This window comes from Vulpes lagopus, chromosome X (assembly GCF_018345385.1).
Source record: "Vulpes lagopus strain Blue_001 chromosome X, ASM1834538v1, whole genome shotgun sequence".
NCBI lineage: Eukaryota > Metazoa > Chordata > Mammalia > Carnivora > Canidae > Vulpes > Vulpes lagopus.
The window spans coordinates 102521504-102533164 of record NC_054848.1 but is presented as its reverse complement, the minus strand read 5'-3'; positions in this window follow the sequence as shown (position 1 = coordinate 102533164).

Sequence of the window (11661 nt, the reverse complement as noted above, 5' to 3'; positions counted from 1 at the left end):
CCAAAATAGAGAACAGAAAAACAAAGTAAAAAGTAGTAATAAAATAAAATTATAGTCAGCATAACTAAAATGCATAGCCTGTCTCTGCTGAGAATTTCCAGGGAGATGCCTGAAAAATGATAACCAGGAGAAATAATATTTGAGAGGCTCTACATTTCCTCTCTTAAATTTGCAATTTATAACTACAATTGGCTACACACTGCCTATATTCGCTTATCTCCATGAAGCCCTTTGGTTTCAGCTTTTGTGTCATATAAAAATATCAATACCAAGGCATAGCCACTAAACTTACTGTACTTCAAATGTAAGGAAATAATGCCATAAGTTCCCAGGTTACCTTCCATTACCAGTCAAATCAACAGTAAGTGCAAAAGAATCAGGCTGGCATCAAACTTCTACACAATAATAATCGATGCTAGAAGACAGTAAAGGAATGTCCAAGATGTCTTAATGGGAGGAAAATGAGACAAAAATTCATACACAGTTACTATTACTGAACATTATGATCACATATTTTCTGTTTTTATCTATTTTAATGTATTTATTTATTTGAGAGAGAGAGAAAGAAAGAGAGAGATAGCAACAGATAGCAAAAGAGCTGGGGAGGAGAGGGAGAAGCAGGCTCCCTGCTGAGCAGGGAGCTTGATGTAGGGTTCTATCTCAGGACCCTGAGATCATGACCTGAGCTGAAGGCAGACACTTAACTGACTGAGCCACTTAGGCACCCCTTATTTTTTATTTTAATTCTGTTTAGTTATCATTCAGTGTAATATTAGTTTAAGGTGTACAATACAGTGATTTAACACTTTCATTCACCCACCAACAGGGCATGAGTGTTCCTTTTTGTCCACATCCTCTCCAATACCTGTTGTTTCTTTCTTGTGTTGATGATTTGAGCCATTCTGACAGGTATGAGGTGATATCTCATTGTGGTTTTGATTTGCATTTCCCTGATGATCAGTGATGTTGACCATCTTTTCATGTGACAGACATGGAAGAATGTAGGTGTAATAGTTTTCTATTGCAGCTATAACAAATTACTACAAACTCCAAGGCTTAAAACAATATAAATTTATTATCTCATACTTTCTGTATTTTGGAAGTCTAGGTGCAGCATAGCTTACCTGGTTCCTCTGTTTAGAGTCTCACAGGACTCATGTGATTACATTGAGTGCACCTGGATAATATAGGCTAATCTCTCTATCTTAATGTTGGTTGATTAGTAACCTTATATCCATCAGCAAAGCCTCTCTTGCAATTTGACATAACAATGTCTTAGGATCCCAGGATTGGGGCAAACAACCTTGGGGGTGGTGGTGGTAGGAGTCATCGTATCAGAATAGGTAATACCCATAAATCCTCTTTATGAAAAAATCAACCACTTAAGATAAATGTGGAAAAACTCTTACGAAAGGATTGGTGATGAAAATGGAATACATTTAAAAAATATAATGTGGTATATATATTGTGACAGGCTAGAATATAAAAATAACTATATTGTGGGGCACTGGGTGGCTCGGTCAGTTAAGTGACTAACTCTTGGTTTCAGCTCAGGTCATGATCTCAAGGTCATGAGATTAAGCCCCACATGGGGCTCCGTGCTTAGTTTAGAGTCTGCTTGGGACTCTCCCTCTCTCTCTCCCTTCACCCCTCCCCCCTGCTTGCTTTCTCTCTCTCTCTCTCTCTCTCACAAATAAATAAATAAATCTTTAAAAAATTAACTATATTTCTTAGGAAAAAGATTGGTAGGTGCTATTATAAGCACTACCAAAATATCAGAGGTATAACTCACTACAGGGTTATTTCTTGTTCATATCGCTATCTGTTGCCTATTAGGAAACAGTCCTAAGTGGCTTTTCTCCACAAAGTGACTCAGGAATTCAAGGCTCTTCTAATGTGGTTCTGCTGTCTTGGAGTCATTCACTTTTAAGTAAATGTATGGGAGGGGGAGAGGAGCAGGGAAGCAAGAGAACGAGAAGACTCTCATAGGACACTCTAGAGGCCACACTTGGAAGTTGTATAAATCACTCCTGTTTCTTTGGTATAATTGGTCACAATTGCTCCGGTTCCCTGCTCCACAGGGAGTCTGCTTCTCCCTCTGCCCCTCCCCCCCACTCATTCTCTCTGTCTCTTTCCTCAAATAAATAAATAAATAAATAAATAAATAAATAAATAAAATCTTTAAAAAAAGAAAGCTTTTGTGCATGGTGGATATGTACATTACCTTGATTGTAGTGATGGTTTCACAGGTGTATGTATATTTCAAAATTATTAAATTATATATTTTAAATATGTTCAGTTTGTGTAGATTAATTATATCTCAATGAAACTCAAATGACAATAAAAAATTGAAACTGAAAAGAAGGATAATGATATATTAGTCAAATGCATATTAAAAAGGAGGGGGCATGATTTTAATATCACAGAACTTTGAATTCAAGACAAAAAGCTCTAAACAAGACAAGGTGTGTTTACTTCTCATAAATCCTTATGCACAAAATAAAATATCATTAGCATGTAAAGCTAAAGTTATAAGGCATATAGGGTCAAATAGAAATGCAGTAAACACTAGGAATCTTTAACACAGATCTCTTCGTATATAACTGATCACATAGACAAAGATGTAAGAATAAAGAGGACCTATATAATAGTCTCAAATTTTAAAAGGCACAGCAAATAATCACATTGAACTATACACCCTATAAACAGACTATAACTTCCTTTCAGGTGGCCATGGTAAATTAGCAATAACCAAATTTCAAAAAAAAACCTCAATAAGGGGCACCTGGGTGGCTCAGTGGTTGATTGCCTTTGGCTTAGATCCTGATCCCGGGGTCCTGGGATTGATTCCCACATCAGGCTCCTGGTGGGAAGCCTGCTTCTCCTTCTGCCTATGTCTCTGCCTCTCTCTCTGTGTCTCTCATGAATAAATAAATAAAATCTTTTTTTTTTTTAAAGAAAAGCTCAATAAACTCAGAACAGTAAAAATAATACAGATCATATTCTCTGATTAGGGAATGATAAAACTAAAAATTAACAAAACAAGAATGTCAAAGCTCTCTGGCCCATCTTTAAATTGTATTATTATTACTATTGGGTTATAGGAGTTCCTTATATATTATTACTTCTTATAAGATAGAGGACTTGCAAATATTTTCTCCCATTCTGTAGTTTGCCTTTTCATTTTGCTGATTGTTTCTTTTACTGTTTGCCTTTTTGTTTGATGTGATCCCATTGGTCTATTTTCACTTTTGTTGCTTATGCTTTTGATATCTTATCCAAGAAATGATCACCAAGATCAATGTCAACATGTCCCTCTGTGGGAGTATTACAGTTATTACAGTAACTGGGGGTATTACAGTTTTAGGGCATATGTTTGAGTATACAATCCATTTTGAGTTTATTTTTGTATGATATAAGATAAAGGTCCAATTTCTTTCTTTTTCCTATAGATATCCAGTTTTCCCAACACCATTTACTTCAATAACTATTTCTCAAAAGAAGACATACATATAGCCAATAGGTGCTCCACATCATTCATCACTAAAGGATATGCAAATCAAAACCACAATGAGATATAACCTCACACCTGATAAAGACAGCTATTATCAAAAAATAAAACACAAAACATAACAAGCATTGGAAAGTATGTAGAGAAAAGGGTACCCTTTACACTGTTGGTGGAATGTAAATTGGTACGGCCACTATAGAAAACAGTATGGAGGTTTCTCAATTTTTTTTTAATTTTAAAAACTAAAAAAAAAAAAAATAGAATTACCAAGTGATGTAGGAATCTCACTTCTGGGTCTATGTATCTAAAAGAACTAAAATCAGGATCTTGAGGGGTGCCTGAGTGGCACAGTCAGTTGAGCATCCAACTCTTGGTTTTGGCTCAGGTCATGATCTCACAGTCATGAGGTCAAACTCCTTGTTGGGCTCTCTGCCCAGCACAGAGTCTACTTAAGATTCTTTTGCCCATTTCCTCTGCCCCTTCCTACTGCTCTCTCTCTTTCTCTAAAATAAATAAGTAAATCTTTAAAAAAATAAAATAAAATCAGGATCTTAAAAAAAAAAATCAGGATCTTGAGTAGGTATTTGCATTTCCATGCTCTTTGCAGCATTATTCACAATAACCAAGATACGGAAATAACCTAAATATCCACTGACAGATGAATGAATAAAAAAATGTGGTATACAATGAAAATTGATAATTATATGAAGAGATAGAGTTGTTAGTTAATGCTAATGTTACAGTGGTAATCATATTGCAATACATAAATGTACTAAATGAATAAATTGTATGCCTTAAACTTATACCACATATGTCAATTATATCTCAATTTAAAAAATGTGTATTACTCAGCCGTTAGAAATGACAAATACCCACCATTTGCTTCAACGTGGATGGAACTGGAGGGTATTATGCTGAGCGAAAGAAGTCAATCGGAGAAAGACAAACATTATATATTTTCATTCATTTGGGGAATATAAATAATAGTGAAAGGGAATAGAAGGGAAGGGAGAAGAAATGGGTAGGAAATATAAGAAAGGGAGACAGAACATAAAGACTCCTAACTCTGGGAAACGACCTAGGGGTGGTGGAAGGGGAGGAGGGCGGGGGGGGTGAATGGGTGAGGGGCACTGAGGGAGGCACTTGACGGGATGAGCACTGGGTGTTATTCTGTATGTTGGCAAATTGCACACCAATAAAAATAAATTTATTATTAAAACAAAAGAAAATGTGGTTATATATATACACACAGACACAAGGGATGAGATATTGCCATTTGTGACAACATAGGTGGGCTTAAAGGCTATATTGTTAAGTGAAGTATGTCAGACAAAGACAAATACCATATGATTTCCCTAACATGTGGAATAGAAAAAACAAATGAATAAGCAAATAAACAAAAAGCAGGAATATTACTTGTTTTCAAAAGAAGCCAATCCTGTTAAATGCAACAACATGTATGGAGATGAGGACATTATGCTAAGCAAAATAAGACAAACACAGGACAAACATCGCATGATTCCACTTATACGACGTATCTAAAATAGTCAAACTTCTAGAAGCAGAGGATGGAATGATGGTTTCCAGGGGCTTGGGGGGGATGGGGAGTTATTTAATGGGTATAAAGTTTTAGTTATGCAAGATGAGTGAGTTCTAGAGATCTGCTATACAACATAGTACCTATAGTTAACAATACTATTTTGTATACTTAAAAATTTGTTAATAGATCTTAAGTGTTCTTATAAGAATAAAAAAAATAAAAATCAATAAAACATAGAGAATGTTCAGTTGGATATCAGAAATATATTTCATACAGCATAATATTATAAAGCAGTGGAAACACTGCTATATATGAGGATATGGATGGATCTCAAAAGCATAATGTTGACTAAAAGAAACCATAGAGAGAAGAGTAAACACATATATAGCATTAGGACTCAGGATAGTAGTTACCATTGGGGAAAAAATATTGTGACCAGGAAAGAACGCTTCTAGGGACTTGTGGGATATGGGTAATGTTGTATTTTTTGATCTGATATTGGTTAATGAACACATTCACTTTGTGAAAATTCATCAAAATGTATGAGTCTTAAATTTTTCTGTATATGTTAAGTTTTTTATAAAGATTTATTGAAATTAGGGGCAGCCCCGGGGGGCTCAGTGGTTTAGCGCCACCTTCGGCACAGGGCCTGATCCTGGAGACCCAGGATCGAGTCCCACGTTGGGCTTCCTGCATGGAGCCTGCTTCTTCCTCTGCCTGTGTCTCTGCCTCTCTCTCTCTCTCTGTGTGTGTGTGTGTCTCTCATGAATGAATAAATATAATCGTTAAAAAATTATTGAAATTAAAAAGACTTCTTAAACATCTTGAATGAAAGGGGAAACGGCATATTATAGTATGTGGAAACTAACACTAATAACACTACTCATAAAATTAGGAACTAAAATGAGGAAACAGCTATAGATTGTTATGAAAACAAACAATAATACTTATGTCAAATCTTAGAAAACACAATTGAAAATCTGAATGCAATGGATGATTTTCTTGGAAAATATACATTAATAAATTTAAATCCAGAAGACATAGACAAGCTAAACAGAAGAAAATATCACAGGAAAAGTTCTGCTAGAACTCACCTAAAAAGCCTAAGAGCTTTTTATCTTGATTAAATCTCAATAATTCATTTTTTATTTTGTTTCCCTTGCCTTCGTAGATGTATCTTGCAAGAAGTTGCTGTGGACAAGTTCAAAAGGGTGTTGCCAGTGTTCTCCTCTAGGATTTTGATGGATTCTTGTCTCACATTTAGATCTTTCATCCATTTTGAGTTTATCTTTGTGTATGGTGTAAGAGAATGGTCTAGTTTCATTCTTCTGCATGTGGATGTCCAATTTTCCCAGCACCATTACTGAAGAGACTGTCTTTTTTTCAGTAGATAGTCTTCCCTGCTTTATCGAATATTAGTTGACCATAAAGTTGAGGGCCCATTTCTGGGTTCTCTATTCTGTTCCATTGATCTATGAACAATGTACAAAACATCGATGTACAAAAACATCTCGTTTTGTGCCAAACCACACTGTCTTGATGACCACAGTACTGTAGTACAACCTGAAATCTGGCATTGTAATGCTCCCAGCTCTGGTTTTCTTTTTCAATATTCCCCTGGCTATTCAGGGTCTTTTCTGATTCCACACTAATCTTAAGAATAATTGTTCCAACTCTCTGAAGAAAGTTCATGGTATTTTGATAGGGATTGCATTAAATGTGTAAATTGCCCTGGGTAACATTGACATTTTCACAATATTAATTCTTCCAATTCATGAGCATGGAATATTTTTCCATCTCTTTGTGTCTTCCTCAATTTCTTTCAGAAGTGTTCTGAAGTTTTTAGGGTATAGATAAAAAGTTTCTGCACAGCAAAAGAAACAGTTAAGAAAGCTAAAAGACAACATACAGAATGGGAGAAGATACTTGCAAATGACATATCAGATAAAGGGCTAGTATTCAAAATCTATAAGGAACTTATTAAACTCAACAGCAAAGAAACAAACAATCCAATCATGAAATGGGCAAAAGACATGAACAGAAATTTCATAGAGGAATACATAGACATGGCCAACAAGCACATGAGAAAATGTTTCTCATCGCTTGCCATCACGGAAATACAAATCAAAACCACAATAAGACACCACCTCACAATCATGATGACACTAAATCCATATCTTTCAATAGTAACTCTGAACATGAATGGGCTTAATGACCCCATCAAAAGGCGTAGGGTTTCAGACTGAATAAAAAAGCAAGATCCATCTATTTGCTGTCTACAAGACACTCATTTTAGGCATAAGGACACCTACAGCCTGATAACAAAAGGTTGGAGAACCATTTATCATTCAAATGGTCCTCAAAAGAAAGCAGGGGTAGCCATCCTTATATCAGATAAATCAAAGTTTATCCCAAAGACTGTAGTAAGGGATGAGGAGGGACACTATATCATACTAAAAGGATCTATCCAACAAGAGGACCTAACAATCAAGAATATTTTTGCTGCCAAATATATCAATCAATTAATAATCAAAGATAAGACATACTTATAAAATAATGCACTTATACTTGGTGACTTGAATGTAGCACTTTCTACAATCGACAGTTATCTAAGCACAACATCTTCAAACAAACAAGAGCTTTAAATGATACACTGGACCAGATGGATTTCACAGATATTTACAGAACTATACATTCAAAAGCAATTGAATACACATTCTACTCAAGTGTACATGGAACCTTTCCCAGAAAAGACCACATACTGGGTCACAAATCAGGTCTTAAATGATACCAAAAGATTGGGATCGAACACTGCATACATTCAGACCGTAATGCTTTGAAACTAGAACTAAATCACAAGAAGAAGTTTGGAAGGATTTCAAATACGTGGAGGTTAAGGACCATCCTGCTAAAAGATGAAAGGGTCAATCAGGAAATTAGGGAAGAATTAAAAAGATTCATGGAAACTAAGGAGAATGAAGATACAACCGTTCAAAATCTTTGGGATTCGGCAAAAGCAGTCCTGAGGGGGAAATACATCACAATACAAGCATCCATTCAAAAACTGGAAAGAACTCAACACAAAAGCTAACCTTACACATAAAGGAGCTAGAGAAAAAACAGGAAATAGATCCTACACCCAGAAGAAGAAGAGAGTTAATAAAGATTCAAGCAGAACTCAACAAAATCCAGACCAGAGAACTGTGGAAGAGATAAACAGAACCAGGAGTTTGTTCTTTGAAAGAATTAATAAGATAGATAAACCATTAGCCAGCCTTATTAAAAAGAAGAGAGAGAAGACTCAAATTAATAAAATCATGAATGGGAGAGATCACGACCAACACCAGGGAATACAAACAATTTTAAAAACATATTATGAACAACTATACGCCAATAAATTAGGCAATCTAGAAGAAATGGATGCATTCCTGGAAAACCACAAACTACCAAAACTGGAACAGGAGTAAATAGAAAACCTGAACAGGCCAATAACCAGGGAGGAAATTGAAGCAGTCATCAGAAACCTCCCAAGACACAAAAGTCCAGGGCCAGATGGCTTCCCAAGGGAATTCTATCAAACGCTTAAAGAAGAAACCATACCTATTCTACTAAAGCTGTTTGAAAAGATAGAAAGAGATGGAGTACTTCCAAACTCGTTCTATGAGGCCAGCATCACCTTAATTCCAAAACCAGTCAAGGAAGGCACCAAAAAGGAGAATTATAGACCAATATCCCTGATGAACATGGATGCAAAAATTCTCAACAGATACTAGCCAATAGGATCCCACAGTACATTAAGAAGATTATTCACCATGACCAAGTAGGATTTATCCCCGGGACACAAGGCTGGTTCAACACTCGTAAAACAAACAATGTGATTCATCATATCAGCAAGAGAAAAACCAAGAACCATATGATCCTCTCATTAGATGCAGAGAAAGCATTTGACAAAATACAGCATCCATTGCGGATCAAAACTCTTCAGACTGTAGGAATAGATGGAACATTCCTCAACATCTTAAAAGCCATCTACAAAAAGCCCGCAGCAAATATCATTCTCAATGGGGAAGCACTGGGAGCCTTTCCCCTAAGATCAGGAACAAGACAGGAATGTCCACTCTCACCACTGCTACTCAACATAGTACTGGAAGTCCTAGCCTCAGCAATCAGACAACAGAAAGACATTAAAGGCATTCAAATTGGCAAAGAAGGAGTCAAACTCTCCCGCTTCGCCGATGACATGATACTCTACATAGAAAACCCAAAAGCCTCCACCCCAAGATTGCTAGAACTCATACAGCAATTTGGCAGCATGGCAGGATACAAAATCAATGCCCAGAAATCAGTGGCATTCCTATACGCTAACAATGAGACTGAAGAAAGAGAAATTCAGGAGTCAATCCCATTTACAATTGCACCCCAAAACATAAGATACCTAGGAATAAACCTAACCAAAGAGGTAAAGGATCTATACCCTAAAAACTATAGAACGCTTCTGAAAGAAATTGAGGAAGACACAAAGAGATGGAAAAATATTCCATGCTTGTGGATTGGCAGAATTAATACTGTGAAAATATCAATGCTACCCAGGGCAATTTACACGTTTAATGCAATCCCTATCAACATACCATGGACTTTCTTCAGAGAGTTAGAACAAATTATTTTAAGATTTGTGTGGAATCAGAAAAGACCCTGAATAGCCAGGGGAATTTTAAAAAAGAAAACCATAGCTGGGGGCATCACAATGCCAGATTTCAGGTTGTACTACAAAGCTGTGGTCATCAAGACAGTGTGGTACTGGCACAAAAACAGACACATAGATCAATGGAACAGAACAGAGAATCCAGAAGTGGACCCTGAACTTTATGGTCAACCTATATTCGATAAAGGAGGAAAGACTATCCATTGGAAGAAAGACAGTCTCTTCAGTAAATGGTGCTGGGAAAATTGGACATCCACATGCAGAAGAATGAAACTAGACCACTCCCTTGCACCATACACAAAGATAAACTCAAAATGGATGAAAGATCTAAATGTGAGACAAGATTCCTTCAAAATCCTAAAGGAGAACACAAGCACACCGTTTTTGAACTCAGCCACAGTAACTTCTTGCAAGATACATCCACGAAGGCAAAAGAAACAAAGCAAAATGAACTATTGGGACTTCATCAAGATAAGAAGCTTTTGCACAGCAAAGGATACAGTCAACAAAACTAAAAGACAACCTACAGAATGTGAGAAGATATTTGCAAATGACGTATCAGATAAAGGGCTAGTTTCCAAGATCTATAAAGAACCTATTAAACTCAACAGCAAGAAACAAACAATCCAATCATGAAATGGGCAAAAGACATGAACAGAACTCTCACAGAGGAAGACATGGACATGGCCAACACACACATGATAAAATGCTCTGCATCACTTGCCATCAGGGAAACACAAATCAAAACCACAATGACGGATCCCTGGGTGGCGCAGAGGTTTGGCGCCTGCCTTTGGCCCAGGGCGCGATCCTGGAGACCCGGGATTGAATCCCACGTCAGGCTCCGAGTGCATGGAGCCTGCTTCTCCCTCTGCCTATGTCTCTGCCTTGTCTCTGCCTCTGTCTCTGTATGACTATCATAAATAAATAAATAAATAAATAAATAAATAAATAAATAAATAAATAAACCGCAATGAGATACCACATCACACCAGTGAGAATGGGGAAAATTAACAAGGCAGGAAACAACAAATGTTGGAGAGGATGCAGAGAAAAGGGAACCCTCTTACACTCTTGGTGGGAATGTGAACTGGTGCAGCCACTCTGGAAAACTGTGTGGAGGTTCCTCAAAGAGTTAAAAACAGACTTGCCCTACGACCCAGCAATTGCACTGCTGGGGATTTACCCCAAAGATGCAGATGCAATGAAACGCCGGGACAGTTGCACCCCAATGTTTCTAGCAGCAATGTCCACAATAGCAAAACTGTGGAAGGAGCCTCGGTGTCCTTCAAAAGATGAATGGATAAAGAAGATGTGGTTTATGTATACAACGGAATATTCCTCAGCCATTAGAAATGACAAATTCCCACCATTTGCTTTGATGTGGATGGAACTGGAGGGTATTATGCTGAGTGAAGTAAGTCAATCGGAGAAGGACAAACATTATATGTTCTCATTCATTTGTGGAATATAAATAATAGTGAAAGGGAATATAAGAGAAGGGAGAAGAAATGTGGGTGAAATATCAGAAAGGGAGACAGAACATAAGGACTCTCAACTCTGGGAAATGAACTAGGGGTGGTGGAAGGGGAGGAGGGCGGGAGGTGGGAGTGAATGGGTGACGGGCACTGGGGGGGGCACTTGACAGGATGAGCACTGGGTGTTATTCTGTATGTTGGTAAATTGAACACCAATAAAAAATAAATTTATTTAAAAAAAAAAAGGAATAGAAAACCTGAACAGGCCGATAATCAGGGAGGATATTGAAGCAGTCATCAGAAACCCCCCACGGCACTAAAGTCCAGGGCCAGATGGCTCTCCAGGGGAATTCTATCAAACGTTTAAAGAGGAAACCATACCTATTCTACTAAAGCTGTTCGGAAATTTAGAAAGAGATGGAGCACTTCC